This window comes from Bos mutus, chromosome 15 (genome assembly GCF_027580195.1).
Source record: "Bos mutus isolate GX-2022 chromosome 15, NWIPB_WYAK_1.1, whole genome shotgun sequence".
Lineage (NCBI taxonomy): Eukaryota > Metazoa > Chordata > Mammalia > Artiodactyla > Bovidae > Bos > Bos mutus.
In genome coordinates, this window is record NC_091631.1 from 67450063 (window position 1) to 67470916 (window position 20854).

Consider the following 20854-nt stretch of genomic DNA (forward strand, 5'->3'; position numbering starts at 1 on the left):
TAAATAAAACAACTAAAATTTACTACAAATTCCTTCAAGAATCCTCCCCTCATCCTCACTTTCTTTGTTAGTGCTTTGATTTCATTTCTACTAGTCACCTCACTCAACTAGATGCAAAGAGACATTTTTACTGTTCTGGAAAAGGTCAGAAATTGTTATTTCTTTTGCTTACTGCCATATCTGCAGCTGTCAGAATAGTAGATGGATATAGGAGAAGGCAAGGCACCCCACTCCAGTACTCTTGCCTGGAAAATCCCATGGACGGAGGAGCCTGGTAGGCTGCAGTCCATGGGGTCGTGAAGAGTCAGACACGACTGAGAGTCTTCACTTTCACTTTTCACTTTCATACATTGGAGAACGAAATGGCAATCCACACCAGTGTTCTTGCCTGGAGAATTCCAGGGATGGGGGAGCCTGGTGGGCTGCCGTCTATGGGATCGCACAGAGTAGGACACGACTGAAGTGACTTAGCAGGAGCATCGTAGATGCTATTAAATATTTGTCAATTAAGCTATAACTTAATGAATCCATGTTGAATGAATAAGACAAATAAATTCAGTTTCACAGAGAATTTCTGCTTTTAGTAATGCTCACAATGAGTCAGAGACAACTGAAGAGACTGAGCACTCATATACACAAGCTATTTTTTAGATACAGATAACAAATATAAATGTCATAAAAAACAGTGATGTCTCTAATCTGAAAAGGTAAGTTTTGAGGTGTGAATTCCAACACCATTTCCATAGCTATTTAAAGGTCTAGTTTCAGTCTATTAAAAAAAAAAAAAAAAAAAAACTAAACTAAATAATAAACACTAAGTACTATAAAATAAATAAAAACATTATAAAACACTAAAAAATAAACACTAAATTGAAGGTCTAGTTTCAGTCTACAATAAACACTAAACTAGCTGTGGATAACTATGTATGTCAAAGGAAATGATTACTTACTACATTAGTTTCAAGTCTCTGGATATTTCAAACAACACATTAAAAAAAAAATATCCTAATTTGCATGTGCTCTTAAATCCAAATGTGAGTGACTAAACTAGAAAAATGGTGCACTCATTGGCTTTAAATGACTTAGACCAAGGCAACTTACTGTAATCAGCAGAAAAGCAATGAAATATTTATCCTAATGTGCATCTTACAAAACGTTAAAACAAATCTTCATTGAATACTTATTACTTTACTTTTTTGTTTTCTGAGAGGATTGTAACCTAAAACGGAACTGCACAATATAGAATGGAGAATCTTACCCATGCATGCTCAGCAGAATGGAACTTAAGAACTGAGAGACTCATTGTTCATAAATACATGACTCACAGAGAACAAACTTTATCAATGAACATCTGCCAAGAATTTATCCCCATCCTCAAGCCAAAGAAGTATTGTTTGCACTCTGGATGGACTTTCCCCTCTTTCTATTCCTTGCCTATAAATACAGTCTACCCTAAACACTCAATGGACTCATTTATAGCTTGTGAAAACATGGGTTACCTGAATTGCCATTCCTCTGTTATTTTCAAATAAACTTAACTTGAACTTGTTGCTATTTACATTTTTATTTAGGTGGACAGTTTACTTATTTATTTTTTAATTTAAATGTCTTGTATTTCTCTCCTCTCACCTACTGATATTTTTCTGCTCTTTCAATGGAAGATTTGACTGTTTCTCGTCTCATTTTTATCCATTGTCCTATATAACAAAAGAGCTTCCTTGGTGGCTGAGTGATAAAGAATCCACTGTCAAGGCAAGAGACGAAAGATCCCCCAGAGAAGGAATTGGCAACTCACTCCAGGATTCTTGCCTTGGGAAATCCTGTGAACAGAGGAACCTGGCAAGCTACAGTTCATGCGGTCTCAAAAGAGTCATACACGACTTAGCAACTAAACAACAATGACATAAAATCTCAGATTATGGTAGTCTTCCCATCCCCCACCCGCCAGACAATCTTGCAAATAAATAGAAAATTTCTACAGAACTATAATGAAAGTATTTTCACATTCTTTCATGAAAAACCGGATGGTGCAGTAGTTAAGGAGGAGACTGTGTATTAGGCTAAACATTTCTTTTTGGATTATGCTAAGCAAAGTCAAGTAGTTAATAAAGCTAACCAAAGAACAGCAAATGCACCAATATTTTATTTTTTGTGGTAGTACTAGAGGTCAAAAATCTCTAGATAATGTATTCTAGTACAGAGTATATTTTGAGATTCACCTTCCCTATCCCACTATTTTGTCTTTTTAAATAATTAATATAACATCTCTTCTAGATTTTTAACAAAGGTCCTCCTTGCTAACTTGTTTAAACATGTGACTCAAGATTCTGCCTGTACTCTCCTCCAACCTTCCTGATCACCTTCAGAAGCTATTCCCAGTTCCCACCAATCTGGCCAGTATCAAAAATTCCCACACATCCTTTCCAAATGTCTAGGGTCTTTGCTATATGGCTACTTATAGAGACTGCTTTTTTCCCAAAGTTTAACAGCACTGATTGCTGCTGGACAGGTTCTGATTTTTTAAATCCTTAATGGCATCTATGAATTATACCCCAATTAAATATATGTATTATGATGTATACCACATCATGAAGTTGCTCAGTCTTGTCTGACTCTTTGGGACCCCATGAACTGGGGCCTACCACGCTCCTCAGTCTATGGGATTTTCCAGGCAAGAGTACTGGAGTGGGTTGCCATTTCCTTCTCCAGGGAATCTTTCTGACCCAGGGATCAAACCCGGGTCTCCCACATTGTAGGCAGATGCTTTTACCATCTGAGCTACCAGGGAAGCCCATACCACATCATAAAAGAGTACAATTGTACATTTTTTTTCAAATTAAAATTTAAAGATTGTATTTTTTTCATGGCTGTAAGCAAAGACATCAAATAATTTATCAAGTATTACCTATTTTTAACATTTCATTTATAAAATAGAAAAGTGAGGTAATACCTAACCACTTCAAAGACTACACACAAACATATATGAACACATTCTACTTGGTACATTCTGGAAACCCAATAATCAAAATACATTTTTAGATGTAGTGACTATGAGTGAGCAGATCATAATTTCAAATATAGTGGCAGCTTCCCACTAACTGCTTACCTACATAAAGTGTTTCAATACAAATATAATTATTGTCCTTCTAGAACATGCAAATATGCTATAAGGATTTTGTTTAGTCAATGTATGGCAACTTTCCTGAAACTAGCATAGACTGTTGACCATGATAAATCAGAATATCTCCTTTTTTCATACTCTATTAGGTAATGTTTTCATAAATGGTCATCATGGTTTATGTATACAGAATTTTCCTTTACAGTACTAAACATTTTCAATTTTAAAGTTTGGTGTGTACTCAATTGCTCCATCATGTCTGATTCTTTGCGACCGATGGGCTGTAGACTGCCAGGCTCCTCTGTCCATGGTAAATATATTACTGTTCAAAAGGTCATCACGGCTGATTATGCTCAGGAAAATTCTCTCTGATATTAACCATCAATCAAGATGTGAATCTCATGCTTGATTATTAGTGGACTGTTCTGAAAAACAAATTGCCTGATATCTATAGAGCAATAATTAATATAGAAATAAGATGTGTGACATAGAAAATAAGTGAAATGGAATGTTAATACCATGGAAACTGCAGTTTTATTAGAAACACATTCATAATTTAAACAAGCAATATCCAGCTTCACCCTGTTATAGCATGTTGCTAGCTTCTGTATAAGAAAAGGTTAATTCAAATTTATCTTAGACTGACTGAGCCACACATTTTCTCCCTTGAATTTGTTATTTGCTTTGACTTTTTCTTTTCTTTTTCTTTTTGGTTATGTGTACACATTCCCTATACTTATGACACAAATAGGAACTGACATCATTGATCTCCTGATAACAGACTTCTTTGGGCCTGAATTAATTCTTTTAACTTTATTTGACAGGAAAAAGGAGGAAAAAATCCTCCCATTCTTCTCTATGTGCATTCTGGCTCAATTACTCTCTTCTGGGGTTAATTTGATTGCATCCTTCCTATAGTTTCTTAATGTGTCAGGGACTGTTTAAAATGCACAGAATGGAGAGTTTTGCTTCCAGCCATTCCTGCACATTCAAAATGGAGTATAAACACTATCCATCCCAAGCATAAATGAAAGAGTTACATTTGTCTGATTCTTTGGAAAAAGAAAAAAAAGTTTCCCATACTATATATAAAAAAGCTTTTCTACTACTTTTGATAAAGACTTGAGAAAGAATAACAAGAAAAAAATGGAGATGTTGGAAAACATAAACTAAATGAAATGGGAACATTGAATATGAAGGAGAAAAAAATGAAACACACAAGATATAAGTAAAAGATCATCATATAGTCCAGTTGTTTTTTAAACATGGCCGCTCAATAGAATCACATCTGGAGCTTTGGAGAAAAAGCTGGACATTTGTATTTTTCAAAAAAATTCCAAGATAATTCTAATGTTCATCTGGATTTTAAAAAGTGAACAAACACTTTTTTATTAAATCAGTGTTTTAGTGACACAGAATTCTATTATTTTCTGTTGAACAATAATGTTACAATGATGTTACAATGAAACATAATTACGATAGTAAAAAATGTCTATCAGAAGTTGGATATGTATTTTCTAAATATATAGAGTTTTTAAACTATGTTTGATATTAATTTCTCATTTAAATTTCTTTTTTTTTTTTTTTTTCCTCTCTCTCTCTGCAATCACCCTCTGTGATTTTTCAGTCTCTTAACTTTAATGAGGCTTTCAACGGCCAAGTCCAAGGTCTCTCTTGGTAAATGTCATTTGCACTTGAAGATATAAGGATTACTTTTAAGTATCTTTTCATATTGATTTCTAATATAATTCCACAGTGATATGAAAACACACAATATGATTTCAAAACCTTTACACCATGACATTTTTGCATGTTGTTTTATGTTACTGGATGTGTTCCAGTGTCTCCTGGTTTATAGTCATGGAAAGGTGAATAGAATTTGTATCCTGTTGTGGTGTGAAAGTTGTATAAATATTAATTATGCTAAAAAAATCCTGTGATGAACCACAATGGAATGAAAAAAACTATGAAAAAGAATGCATGTATTGTATAACTGAATCAATTTGCTTTATATCAGGAATAAACATAACATTGTAAATCAAATATCTAATGTAAATAAATTACTTACTTAAATAAAACAAAACAAATTAAAAAAAAAAAATGAGTTCCCTTGTGAGATTCTTACTCTGTGTATGTCCTGTCTCTCTTTTAAAGAGATAGACTAAAATTGAGTCAGCAGTATAGTTTATACACCCTTTTAGTAAGTTTTATACTTAAAAGAAAATTCATCAAGCTGTCATGTTAATTAAATATTTCTTAATCATTTATCATTTTTAGATTGTTATTCTTAGTTATAAAATACGGAATTAAATTGTGTATCTAATAAAAAATTATGTGTGTACTATGTATTTTCTTAAGGGTAGTATGTTTCTTGTAAATTACAAATAAGGGAGATACTATCTTTAATTTAGAGTTTACAACTAGATATCCACTCTCCAGTTCCAGTTCAGTTGCTCAGACGTATCTGACTCTTTGTGACCCCATGAATCACAGCACGCCAGGCCTCCCTGTCCATCACTAACTCCTGAAGTTTACTCAAACTCATGTCCATCAAGTCAGTGATGCTATCCAGTCATCTCATCCTCTGTCCTCCCCTTCTCCTTCTGCCCTCAATCCCTCCCAGCATCAGGGTCTTTTCCAATGAGTCAACACTTTGCATGAGATGAGCAAAGTATTGGAGTCTCAGCTTTAGCATCAGTACTTCCAATGAACACCCAGGGCTGATCTCCTTCACAATGGACTGATGGATCTCCTTGCAATCCAAGGGACTCTCAAGAGTCTTCTCCAACACCACAGTTCAAAAGCATCAATTTTCAGGGCTCAGCTTTCTTTACAGTCCAACTCTCACATCCATACATGACCACAGTAAAAACCATAGCCTTGACTAGATGGACCTTTGTTGGCAAAGTGATGTCTCTGCTTTTGAATATGTTATCTAGGTTAGTCACAAATTTCCTTCCAGGGAGTAAACATCTTTTAATTTCATGGCTTCAGTCACCATCTGCAGTGATTTTGAAGCCCAAAAATAAAGTCTGACACTGTTTCCACTGTTTCCCCATCTATTTGCCATGAAGTGATGGGACTAGATGCATTGATCTTAGTTTTCTGAATGTTGAGCTTTAAGCCAACTTTTTCATGCTCCTCTTTCACTTTCATCAAGAGGCTTTTGAGCTCCTCTTCACTTTCTGCCATAAGGGTGGTGTCATCTGCATATCTGAGGTTATTGATATTTCTCCCGGATATCTTGATTCCAGCTTGTGCTTCTTCCAGCCCAGCGTTTCTCATGATGTACTCTGCATAGAAGTAAAATAAGCAGGGTGACAGTATACAGCCTTGACGTACTCCTTTTCCTATTTGGAATCAGTCTGTTGTTCCATGTCCAGTTCTAACTGTTGCTTCCTGATCTGCATACAAATTTCTCAAGAGACAGGTCAGGTGGTCTGATATTCCCATCTCTTTCAGAATTTTCCACACTTTATTGTGATACACACAGTCAAAGGCTTTGGCACAGTCAATAAAGCAGAAATATATGTTTTTCTGGAACTCTCTTTTTTTTTCCATGATCCAGCAGATATTGACAATTTGATCTCTGGTTCTTCTGTCTTTTCTAAAACCAGCTTGAACATCTTGAAGTTCACGGTTCACGTACTGCTGAAGCCTGACTTGGAGAATTTTGAGCATTACTTTACTAGCGTGTGAGATGAGGGCAATTGTGCGGTAGTCTGAGCATTCTTTGGCATTGCCTTTCTTTGGGATTGGAATGAAAACTGACTTTTTCCAGTCCTGTGGCCACTGCTGAGTTTTCCAAATTTGCTGGCATAATCAGTGCTGCACTTTCACAGCCTCATCTTTCAGGATTTGAAATAGCTCAACTGGGATTCCATCACTTCCACTAGCTTGTTCATAGGGATGCTTTCTAAGGCCCACTTGACTTCACATTCCAGGATGTCTGGCTCCAGATGAGTGATCACACCATCATGATTATCTGGGTCATGAAGATCTTTTTTGTACAGTTCTTCTGTGTATTCTTGCCACCTCTTCTTGATATCTTCTGCTTCTGTTAGGTCCATACAATTTCTGTCCTTTATTGAGCCCATCTTTGCATGAAATGTTCCCTTGATTTCTCTAATTTTCTTGAAGTGATCTCTAGTCTTTCCCATTCTGTTGTTTTCCTCTATTTCTTTGCATTGATTGCTGAGGAAGGCTTTCTTATCTCTTCTTGCTTTTCTTTGGAACTCTGCATTCAGATGCTTATATCTTTCCTTTTCTCATTTGCTTTTCACTTCTCTTCTTTCACAGCTATTTTAAGGTCTCCCCAGAGAGCCATTTTGCGTTTTTTGCATTTTTTTCCATGGGGATGGTCCTGATCCCAGTCTCCTGTACAATGTCACAAACCTCTGTCCATAGTTCATCAGACACTCTATCAGATCTAGGCCCTTAAATCTATTTCTCACTTCCACTGTATAATCATAAGGGATTTGATTTAGGTCATACCTGAATGGTCCAGTGTTTTCCCTACTTTCTTCAGTTTAAGTCTGAATTTGGTAATAAGGAGTTCATGATCTGAGCCACAGTCAGCTCCTGGTCTTGTTTTTGTTGACTGTATAGAGCTTCTGATCTTTGGCTGCAAAGAATATAATCAATCTGATTTTGGTGTTGACCATCTGGTGATGTCCATGTGTAGCATCTTCTCTTGTGTTGTTGGAAGATGGTCTTTGCTACGACCAGTGCATTTTCTTGGCAAAACTCTATTAGTCTTTGCCCTGTTTCATTCCATATTCGAAAGCCAAATTTGCCTGTTCCTTGACTTCCTACTTTTGCATTCCAGTCCGCTATTATGAGAAGGACATCTTTTTTGGTGTTAGTTCTAAAAGAACTTGTAGGTCTTCATAGAACCATTCAACTTCAGCTTCTTCAGCGTTACTGGTTGGGGCATAGACTTGGATTACTGTGATATTGAATGGTTTGCCTTGGAAACGAACAGAGATCATTCTGTCGTTTTTGAGATTGTATCCAAGTACTGCATTTCAGACTCTTTTGTTGACCATGATGACTACTCCACTTCTTCTGAGGGATTCTTGCCCGCAGTAGTAGATATAATGGTCATCTGAGTTAAATTCACCCATTCCAGTCCATTTGAGTTTGCTGATTCCTAGAATGTTGACATTCACTCTTGCCATCTCCTGTTTGACCACTTCCAATTTGCCTTGATTCATGGACCTGACATCCCAGGTTCCTATGCAATATTGCTCTTCACAGCATCTGACCTTGCTTCTATCACCAGTCACATCCACAGCTGGTTTTTTTTTTTTTTTTTTCCTTTGGCTCCATCCCTTCCTTCTTTCTGGAGTTATTTCTCCACTGATCTCCAGTAGCATATTGGACACCTACTGACCTGGGGAGTTCCTCTTTCAGTATCCTATCATTTTGCCTTTTCATACTGTTCATGGGGTTCTCAAGGCAAGAATACTGAATTGGTTTGCCATTCCCTTCTCCAGTGGACCATATTCTGTCAGATCTCTCCACCATGACCCGCCCATCTTGGGTTGCCCCAAGGGCATGGCTTAGTTTCATTGATTTAGACAATGCTGTGGTCCTAGTGTGATTAGATTGCCTAGTTTTCTGTGAGTATGGTTTTAGTGTGTCTGCCCTCTGATGCCCTCTTGCAATACCTACCATCTTACTTGGGTTTCTCTTACCTTGGGCATGGGGTATCTCTTCACGGCTGCTCCAGAAAAGTGCAGCTGCTGCTCCCTACCTTGGATGAGGGATAGCTCCTCATTGTCATCCTTCCTGACCTTCAACGTGGGATAGCTCCTCTAGGACCTCCTGTGCCCGCGCAGCCACCGCTTTAGTATTAGTAAAGTTTTATATTTTAAGAAGATTCTATCACCTTTATCTCAGTTTTCAGATTCTGCTGATATTCTGCAGACCAAAAACAAAACAAAACAAAAATAACTGAAGCTCATTGAGCTTAAATGATTTTTTTCCTGACCACTATATAAGTAATAGGGGTGAATGTGGAACATGAACTGGATCTTATGAATTATAATCCATTCATCTTCTGATTATGTATCACTATCTCTCTCTTACTTATCCAGAATCTCAATATTCCCAGCATCACTTATATTAAACAGACTTTCTAATATCCCTCCATATAAAATTCCAATTTGTTTCTATTTTTTGGTTATTTAAGTTTCTATTAATAAGTCACTATCAAAAATTGTATCGTTGTTTGAAAGCAGTATGTCTCAATTCATGTTTAAATTCAGCAAATATTTCTCACTTCATATTTGATGTACAACACAAATGTCTACTGTTTCTCAGTAACAAATTGTTAGTGATGGACTGGGAGGCCTGGTGTGCTGTGATTCATGGGGTTGCAAAGAGTTGGACACAACTGAGCTTCTGAACTGAACTGAACAAATTGAGACATCTTTAAATCAATTGTTTAGGATAATATGACATCCAATAGAAAAATTGCTAACTGGACTACAATGTCATTCTGTCCCAAAACTGACTGCAGTTGGATTAAAAATATTCCTGTAAACCCAAATCATGAAGATTTTTAAAATATACACTAAAAAATGATATATTCCTTACTTTGAGTAAGGTAAGGTTCCTTAAATAAGATATACAAAATGCTTACTCAACTACAGATCTTTTTAATTCAAAAGACATTTTAAAGAAAGAAAAATGCAAGACACAGATAAGAAAAAGATATCAACAATACATATCACTGACAAAAAGCTTCAGAATATATTACAAATTTCTACATATCAATAGAAAAATTTAAGAACATTTGAAAAAAAATAGGCACATGACTTTTATAGGTCCCCTATACAATGAGTAGAACACATTTAAAAAAAAGCATTAATAATCATGGATATAAATTACAAAATCACAAAGAGATACCACTCTACAAATTAGGCTGGCAAAAAAATGAAAATAATAAGGATTATTGATGATGGAGAACTCCTTTACATTTCTAGATAGACTATAAATTGGAAAAGAGTTTGGCTCATCTAATGAAGTTGAAAGCTGATGTCTCCATATAACCTAGAGGTATTTGTGTATACAAATAGCCGAGCAAACACATCCAAGAATGTTTTTTTGACATATTGTTGTAGCCACGCGTTCTGGGAAACAAACTCACTCAGAAGGACAATACAGATAGTGGACTGCAGTTTATTACACCAGTATATTACAGAGTTTCCTCTTAGCCAAGGTCCCCGACCAGTTTTTGTGGAAACCTTATATATACTAAGTGTACGTGCCCAAACCCACCTCCCAAATTCTCTGAAACTAGTCTGAACAAAGGAAAAGAAAGACACCATAAAAGTTAATCCATGATTTGTATGCCTTAAACTCATGATTCGTATGCCTTAAACCTAGGTAGTTAACAGTGGACAATTATCAATAGGCCTGTGGCCATACCCCAATAAGAATAATAGAATTTATTATTATATTTGGTTACACAGATAATTAGCATATTCTTTTAGGTGATGGAGACTCTAGGTATGAGCCCTGGGGCTCTTCCACTGGGGGTTCTGATTTTCCAGTTGGCATGTCATTTCCATAGATACTGGGCATATAACTCAAAGACCACATTCTTGCCCAAGATAGAGTCTTGCTTTCAAGATGGAGCCTGTTCTGACTGTTTCCTCCTTCAATATCACTGATAACAATTAAAAGCAGAATAACCCAAGGGATCATTTAAAAAGAATAAGAATAAATGATATAAAAAGAAGAAGTGATATATTCTTTATTTATTTATTTATTGTCCAATTTATTGTTTATATATAACTGTCAACAAGAAAATAAACACTGTTTTGTTAGAAAATATTTTCTCATTTTGAACAGAGACTAACTTCCAACAACACATGATGCAAACGAGGAAAAAAGTGAAATTATGATTCAGTCTTTAAGGAAATGCTGACAATATTTAATGCTCTGCAGCATACTTAGAAATTACACTGTCAATGTTAAAGATGAAAAATATGTAAAGATCAAGATCATCAACATGGGTTACAAAGTCTTCTTCTTAATTGTGACTTTATTGCTATATTTAATTTGAAACTGCAGAAGAATAAGGCCATTTCCAATGATTTTACCATTAGGGGAAAAAAGTAGTTTGACTAAAAGCTGAAAAGGAAGTGAAGGCAAACATAACTAGGAACAGTCATAGAAAATATAACTAGAAATACATCCACTTAATACTTTAATTTCTTTTTTTTCTTTTCTTTTCTTTTATTTATTTTATTTTATTTTTAAACTTTACAATATTGTATTAATTTTGCCCAGTGGCATTTCATATTGAAAAAGAAATAAATTAGATAATACTACACAAAGCAAAATGACCACATCTGTAATAAAATGTTGAGTGAATTATACAAATTAAAAAAGAATATGCACAGTAAGATTATAAGAATAAATAAACCACAATAGTGAAAATTCAATTGCATTGTTTATAATTTTCTTAATAATTGTTGAAACTAAAAATGAAGGAAATACTTATTACAAAAGTTAGGACAATAAATAATCAGTGAGAGGGTAACAGGCAGGAAGGCTAGGGGTCTCCAAACGGAGGAAATAGACTGCAAGCATCAGAAGTTTTTTGTTGTTGTTGTTGTTTAATCTCTCTCTAAAGAGGCAGGAAGAAACAAACTACCAGTGTCAGATTTTTTCCCCTTCTAATTGGGCTTCCCTAGTAGCTCAGACGGTAAAGCATCTGCCTACAATGGGAGAGACCCAGGTTCGATCCCTGGGTCGAGAAGATCCCCTGGAGAAGAAAATAGCAACCCACTCCAGTACTCTTCCCTGGAAAATCCCATGGACTGAGGAGCCTGGTAGTACAGTCCATGGGGTTGCAAAGAGTCAGACAAAACTGAGCGACTTCACTTCATATACAAAATTAAAAGGTTTCTTCTAAAATTCTATATTGCCATGATGACACCTGGTTCCACCTAAACTTAACTTTTCTCAAACCTTGAGCTAACCAATGTGTTTTTCTTATGGAAATATTTTTTCTTCAGCTATGATAAATAACTATGTATTTACCTTAGATTCTGTTTTTCTTCAAGACTCAGAACCCATACTCAACAAACCAGTATGTTTTATTCATGGAAATGTTGTCTTAAGCTATGTTTATGAGACTGTATATTTGCTTGGAAATCTGCCTTTCTTCAAGAATCATGTCAATTGTTTTATGGCTCAGGATGACTCACCTTGTGCCAATGTTGTCTCAAAATGCATGTTGTGGGTGAGGGACCTGGTGCTATTCTCTGAGTTTTGAGACATTTCTTTTCTCTAATTAGCAGCCTGCTAATAGGTTTATAGGAGAAGGCAATGGCACCCCACTTCAGTACTCTTGCCTGGAAAATCCCATGGGTGGAGGAGCATGGTAGGCTGCAGTCCATGGAGTCGCTAAGAGTCGGACACGGCTGAGAGACTTCACTTTCGCTTTTCCCTTTCATGCATTGGAGAAGGAAATGGCAACCCACTCCAGTGTTCTTGCCTGGAGAATCCCAGGGATGGGGGAGCCTGGTGGGCTGCGGTCTATGGGGTCGCACAGAGTCGGACACGACTCAAGTGACTTAGCAATAGCAATAGGTTTATAACTTCTTGCTAAAAACTAGCAAGGGGGCACTCTTTTGGTCCCCTTCTAATGTCTATGTCAGAAGCTTTCTCTACATCTTTTATATTTTAATAAATCTTGATCACACAAAAGCTCTGAGTGATTAAGTCTCGTCACTGGCCCCAGATTGAATTCCTCACCTCTGCAGGCCAAGAATCCCAGCGTCGTTCATGGCTCATACTGGCAACCTTTCAAATAGCAAGAAAAGAATAGAAAACAGTGTTGGTGGAGACCGAAAGGGTTAGGTTACCACTGTTTGGGATATTTATTTTAACTACCTAATTTATTTTAATAGATATTTAAAATTCGGTTTTCAGAATAAGAATTAGATACTGGATATCAAGAGAGAAATTCTCAATGAATTTGAGAACTGGTAAAAGTACAGAAATGAAGAAAGAAAGTAAAATTCAGTCTTTCAGAATGAAAAATCTGATAAGAAGCACAAAGAATTATATGTGTAAGGGAAGAAGAGGATTGGCATGACTTGAAGGGAATTGACTAACTGACTAGATTCAGTCGTATATAAATGTATTTAACAAATACTTATTAAGCTTCTCTTCTGAGACTTCAGATTAACAAGGAGACAGTAGTGAAATAGACAACAGACAGGTCTGTAATGTTTTGGATATATCAATAGAATTAATGGAGATTTGCTGGTGGTCTGATATGTTGCCAGGAAGATGATGTTAAGGATGATGCTATAGTTTTTTCTCTGTACCTAAGGGTGGGGGCCATTGATGGGGATAGAATGTTTGGTGAAGTAGCAGATTTGGGTAAGGAGAATGAAGGTAAGGGCAGGATAGTAGAAAAATTAGAAAGTTTTATGTTAAATGCCTTCAAATACTGAAAAATACATCCATCAATTATGCTGCTGTATATGTGTATCTGAAGTTCAAATGAGAGGAACAGTCTAGAAACATACATTTGGGTATTATCAGTATAGAGCTTCCCTTGTGGCTCAGACAGTAAAGAATCTGGTTGCAATCCAGGAGACCTCAGTTCGATCCCTGGATCAAGAAGATCTCCTGGACACAGTCATGTCAACCCATTCTAGTATTTTTGCTGGAGAATCCCATGGACAGAGGAGCTTGGCGGGCTACAGTCCATGGGCTAGCAAAGAATCGTATAACTGAGCGACTGACACTTTCAGTACAGAATTTCTACACAATATGTAAGAATGGATGCAATCATATAAGTAAAGAGTTTCCATTTTGTCAAATTCTGAAGAAATCCTATATTTAGCAGTGAGATTAAAGAGGAAAACTTGGTAAAGGAGATGGAAGAAAAAGAGAGGTGGAAGAGAGTAAGTTTGTTGAAGAGAATAATATTTTAGGAAACAGGGATTAACAGAAGTTACCTGGCACTTTCTTTAAAAATTTGGTATTTAAAATATTACCTAAATCACAAGTGGGATTCTAAATCATTGATGTGTCAGTGAATGGCTCTTCCTAGAGAGGAAACACTGAGAAGGGGAAAGAAGTGGGAAAATCACATAACCTGTCTCATAAGTATTTGATATTGAATGAATATTATCCAAACTAGAGGAAGACATGCTATCCACAATGAAAAAATAAAGAAATTTAGATTTTGTATGATTAACTATTTTTATGTGTTTTCTTTTTTTAAAATTTTATTTTATTTTTTAACTTTACAATATTGTATTGGTTTTGCCATATATCAACATGAATCCACCACAGGTATACACGTGTTCCCCATCCTGAACCCTCCTCCCTCCTCCCTCCCCGTACCATCCCTCTGTGTTTTCTTTACTGTTGTAACTACATAGCTAAGAAAGAGGGAAGTTAGAATGGAAGGTGTAATAAGAAATTACAAATTTCTGATAATGCAATACTGCACTATAATCATTATACATTCAAGACAGTGATGAATATTGGGACTCAGATATTTTAAAGGACAAGTTATTTCTGAGTTCATTCTGATTAACTGTTTGATTGATTGTTCCACAACTTTCTGAATTTAACAGAGTCTTGCTCAGTGATATTGAATTTTCTCTCAGTTTCACAATCTATTTGAACAGACAGTATGATAGCACAGTCTCTACCAATTAATAGTAAAAATTCCCAGAGTAATTTCCTATTCAAAACAAAACACTGTACTTGGCTAAAAAGAAAAGTCTGTTCACAATGTTTTAGGCTATAGCTAAAATCCTTGAATTGTACTTGTCAACATCAGATCTAAATTGCACCTGAGAATGTTCATATTTAAATGCATTTGTGATTCATATTCGTTTGCCAGATAAACTGGGGATAACTTGGAATTTTCCATCACCAACGATAGTAAAAAGAAAAGATTTTAGGACTCATAGAATTGTGAAAACTATTTTCTTCATTTTTGTCAAAATGTGTCTATGAAATTTCTCTTTATCATTCTCCTGGCTTATAAAAGACAAAATAGTGTGACTTGAGAATCAAATACCTCCTGACTAGGTAGGAAATGCATTGATAATGTTCCCATCATTTCAAAGATTGCTCAAGAATTATTACATTTATTGACAGAATGTTCTATGATTTTGAAAACCTATTTTCCTGAGTGTTTTTATGCAAACTCTAAGTAGTTTTAGGAATCATGATTTTTGTGGCAAGAATGCCAGAAAAAATAATTTGAATGATGCAAAAAGTTTCTTTTGCCATTTTGTTTGCAGATAGATACAATCATATGGAAGGAATTTATTTTTTCTGTAAACAGAATTATAATTTTGTTATTCTTTCCCCTTGACTCAGGTTTCATTTACTGACATTGTGGTCAGATGCTAAAAGCAGTAGATGTTTCTATTACCCAGTAGGTGGTGCTTTCAACTAGAGATCAGAAGTTCTGGCTTGACTTCTATTCTCTAGATCCTCATTTTAGTAACTGTCCTTCAAAGATACATTGGTAGCCAGTTGATTGGAAAAACTCAATTGGCTTTTCACAGAGACTCTTAAAGAACATCAATGATAAGGAAATAAGTTTAAAAATGGTAATACATAACTAAATATTTTTCAAAAGAAATACAATACTAAGCAAGTTGACAATAAAAATAAGATTCTCTTTTCTTGTTTGTGCATTTTAACTTTTCCTTTCTTTTTTTATGACCAGCATAACTACCATGACGAAAACAATTTCCTTCACAGAGATGGCATTCCTTTTGCCCTTCCTGATCCATTTATCAACTTTTCCTTCAAAATGAGATACAAAAAACAAAGGAAACTTCAGCCATTTCCAACTCAAAATTATTCTTGCTAAGAACCAACGTTTCACCTCCTCTAGAGAGAAAAGTCTCATTCTAATCACTTTCCCTTCCATTAAAGGAGCATGTGGGAGACTTCATTTTAAAAATAAAAGTATGGGAGAGAAGACAGGAAGAAGTTGGAGGGTTTTGAGTTATTTTGTATTATGAAATACCACATATGGCTTAGATGAGAGAAATTAAGATGCACAAAGAGTAGTAGCTTGTATTTATATTTGGCTTCTATATCTAATCACTATTAAGAATGACAAATATGATTTTAAACCTCATAAATCCTCTCTGAAACCGTTGATGTGTAAAATTTTCCTTCAGATTTGGAACTTACTAGTTATAGATATGAAATTATGAGCCATGTCATGTAGGGCCACCCAATACTGATGGCTCATGGTAGAGAGTTCTGACAAAACATGGTCCACTGGAGAAGAAAACAGTGACCTGCTTCAGTATTCTTGCCTTGAGAACCCCAGGAACAGTATGAAAAGGAAAAATATATGTTACTGGTGATGGAAACACCGTTTGATGCTGAAAAGAACAATATTGCATAGGAACATGAAATGTTAGGTCCATGAATCAAGGTAAATTGGACATGGTCAAGCAGGAGATAGAAAAAGTGAACATCAACATTTTAGGAATCAATGAAGTAAAATATACTAGAATGGGCAGATTTAATTTAGATGACCATTGTATCTACTACTGTGGGCAATAATCTCTTAGAAGAAATGGAGTAGCACTCATAATCAACAAAAGAGTCTGAAATGCAGTATTTGGGTGCAGTCTCAAAAATGACAGAATAATCTCTGTTCATTTCCAAGGCAAACCATTCAGTATCACAGTGATCCAAGTCTATGCCCCAACCAGTAGTGCGGAAGAAGCTGAAGTTGAACAGTTCTATGAAGAACTACAAGACCCTCTAGAACTAACACCCAAAAACATGTCCTTTTCATCATAGAGGACTGGAGTGCAAAAGTAAGAAGTCAAGAGTTATCCAGAGTAACAGGCAAATTTGGCCTTGGAGTACAAAATGAAATAGGGCAAAGGCTAACAGAGTTTTGCCAAGAAAACCCACTGGTCATAGCAAACACCCTCTTCCAACAACACAAGAGAAGACTCTACACATGGACAACACCAGATGGTCAATACCATAATGAGATTGATTATATTCTTTGTAACCAAAGAAGGAGAAGCTCTATACAGTCAGCAAAAACACCAGGATCTGACTGTGGCTCAGATCATGAACTCCTTATTGCCAAATTCAGACTTAAATTGAAGAAATTAGGGAAAACCACTAATTCAGGTATAACCTAAATCAAATCCCTTATGATTATATAGTGGAAATGACAAATAGATTGAAGGGATTAGATCTAATACCAAATCTGTTAGAGTCTAATTAACATAGTTTGAGCAATAATAATTTTAAAGAGATCTTTAGATACTTAGAGAATAAAAATTATGGGAGAAAAGACATATAATCGTATCCATGACTCAAACATAAAAACTTCTACCAGTCTTTACCTCCAAATCAACACCTTGCCTGCTACAATATACAGCAACAGAATGGACACCACATTCCTGCAATTTCCATTCCTCTCCAATGGAGTTCAGTTCTATATAAGGTCTTATGATCCAGATAACCACAATGGTGTAGTCACTCACCTAGATCCAGGCATCCTGGAATGTGAAGTCAAGTGGGCCTTGACTTAGGACATATTACCTCAAACAAAACTAGTGGAGATGATGGAACTCCAACTGAGCTATTTCAAATCCTAAAAGAACATGCTATTAAAGCACTGCAGTCAATATGTCAGGAAATTTAGAAAACTCAGTAGTAGCCACAGGACTGTCAGTTTTCACTCCAATCCCAAAGAAGAACAATGGCAAAGAATGTTCAAACTACCATACAATTTCACTCATTTCACATGATAGCAAGGTTATGCTGAAAATTCTTCAAGCTAGGCTTCAACAGTACCTGAAGTGAGAACTTTCAGATGTACAATCTGGATTTAGAAAACGCAGAAGTACAAAAGGTCAAATTGCCAACATTTGTTGGATCATAGAAAAAGCAAGATAATTCCAGAAAAAAAAAAAAAAAAAATCATCTACTTCTGCCTAACTGACCAGGCTAAAGCCTTTGACTGTGTGGCTCATAACAAACTGTGGAAAATTCTTAAAGAGATGGGAATTTCAGACCACATTTCCTGTCTCCTGAGAAATCTATATGTAGGTCAAGAAACAACAGTTAGAACTGGACATGGAACAATAGACTGTTTACAAATTGTGAAATGTGTACAAGGCTGTGTAATGTCACCCTGCTTATTTTACTTCTATGCAGAGTGCATCATATTAAATGCTATTTAAAAAAAAAAAAACTGATTTAAATTCAACATTCAAAAAACTAAGATCCTGGCATCCAGTTGCATCACTTCATGGCAAAAAATCACTTTGCCAGCAAAAGTCCATATAATCAAAGCTATGCTTTTTCCAATAGTCCTGTACGGATGTGAGAGTTGGACTATATAGAAGGTTGAGAGCTGAATTGATGCTTTTGAACTGTGGTGCTGGAAAAGACTCGGACTGCAAAGAGATTAAACTAGTCAATCCTAAAGCAAATAAATCCTGAATATGCATTGAAAAGACTGATGTTAAAGCTGAATCTCCGATACTTTGTCCACTTGATGTGGAAAGCTGACTCATTTCAAAAGACTCTGATGCTGGGAAAGATTGATGGCAAAAGAAGAGGGTAGCAGAGAATGAGATGGTTAGATAGCATCACTATCAATGCTATCTCAATGGGCATGAGTTTTAGCAAACTCTGGGAGATACTGCAGGACGGGGAAGCCTGGTGTACGCAGTCCATGGGGTCGCAGAGAATAGGACATAACTCAGTGACTGAACAACAGCAACAAAGTTGATTTGAACCACATTTACATCTAAATCCCTGGCATCAAGATAGACTAGAAAATGCATCTACTAATTTCAGAATTTGTACAGGAAAGCCATTAGAAGAAAATTGGAACAGATGTGGAAAATTCAATCCCTTATATACTTCACCCTATGTTTCATTTTCTGTTTTTCCACTTGATTGTAAGCTCTATAACTATTTTTCCTTACTACTGTATCCTCCACACAAAATTTAGTCTCTTGAATATAAATGTCCTTGATAATAACAGAAATAAATTGTATCAGACCTTTTGGTTATTTAATCTAAGAGCAAGATCCTATAATCTAAATTTGTTTTCATACAAATTAGCATTTAATAACCATGTTTGATACATCCTAATGGAATTGTCACAAAACACAATATAAGGCAGTCAGTAGATTTATAATTATCACTAGCTATCTGGCCCAGTTTCCTGTCCTATCTGGCTCCACTTAACTATACATGAAGATCAGGATGCCACTGAAGAAGTGGTAGAATGGGAAACTCAATTAGCTTCACTTCCAATAGCAGTATTGCTGTCATTATATCTTAGCTTGTCAGAGAACAATTTCCAGGACCCAATGAGATCACTCTATCCTGATAATTCTCTTAGAGTTTCTCTGCTCAGGATTAAAATCTCCAAATTTCTTGATAATGCAGTCCAGAGTTTCAAATAATATTAAAAAACTTATAGTCATTAATGTGCTCCTGTCAGGATTCTTTTAGATGCAAGTCACCAAAAAACAAAAACAAAAACAACCAGCTCAAGCTGAATAAAACAAGAGAAAATAAATCAAACAACCAACAAAAAAAAAATGTAGTAGTAGCTCTGTGTGAGATGTGATGTACAGATAGTGAATATATTCAGGGTATTTTCCCTCATTTTCCCTTTTTCCCTTTCACATGTCTGAGATATTTTCAGACATGCTCCACCCAGTGTTGGACCTCTCTATTGGCAGCACAAGTGAAAAGGAATGGTCTCTCTAACATTACCTACAGGTCTGGCATGGGGATTTGCTGGTGGTAAAGAATTAGATGGCAAAGAATCTGTCTGTAATGAGGAAGACCCAGGCTTGATCTCTGCATCGGGAAGATCCCCTGGAGAAGGGCATGGCTACCTATTCTAGTATTCTTACCTGGAGAATTCCATGGACGAGGAGCCTGGCAGTCCATTGGGTCTCAGAGTCAGACACAACTGAGACACTAACACTTTCACTTTTCCAGGCCTTGCAGACACTGCCAGCCCACAGCCTCCTGTGCTGCCCAGCCATGGTCAGCCCCCCTGAGTTCTTTGACATTTCTGCTGCATCTCCTTCTAGCTGTTTGCAAGACAAACTTCCAAAGACAGCAGAAACCTTCATATTCTGAGCACTGGGGAGAGAGGATTTGATTATAAAAGTTCCTGCCTTCACAGAATACTTCTTGTAATTATATGCCAGGGTGGGGCCTTCACATGCCATAATGGCACTAGTGGTGAGTTCATCTATGGGGAAAAAATTGATGAAAATTTCATCCTGTAACATGTGGGTCCTAGTACCTTGTCCATGGCAAACACTGGCCCCTAGACAAACAGTTTCCAGTTTTTTACATGCATTGTCAAGACCAAGTGGTTGAAAGACTACTACCAAAGCTTGTAGTCTTTGGCAAGGTGAAAGCATGAATATAGTGGAAGCCATGGAATGCTTTGAGTCCAGGAATGGCAAAACCTGAAAGAAGATCAACATTGCTGACTGTGTACAAATCTCAGAAATTTGACTTGTGTTTTGTCTTAACCATCAAAACATCCCTTTTATAGCTGATGAGAGCACCCCTTCAATTCCATCTGCTCAATATATCTTATAAGTTTTGTTCTCACTGAAGTTCTTTGAGTTCGATATTTTCCTTATCTTTCTCTAAGTTTAGCTGTATTGCAGATTTAAGTTTATGATTATGAAA

The 20854-nt window shown here is 36.1% G+C and overlaps 1 pseudogene; it reads left to right on the plus strand.

Moving 5' to 3' along the window:
* The window catches only part of LOC106701014 (peptidyl-prolyl cis-trans isomerase A-like), a 117815-nt pseudogene extending 97141 nt beyond the window's left edge, over positions 1-20674 (plus strand).
* The last annotated feature ends 180 nt before the right edge of the window (positions 20675-20854 follow it).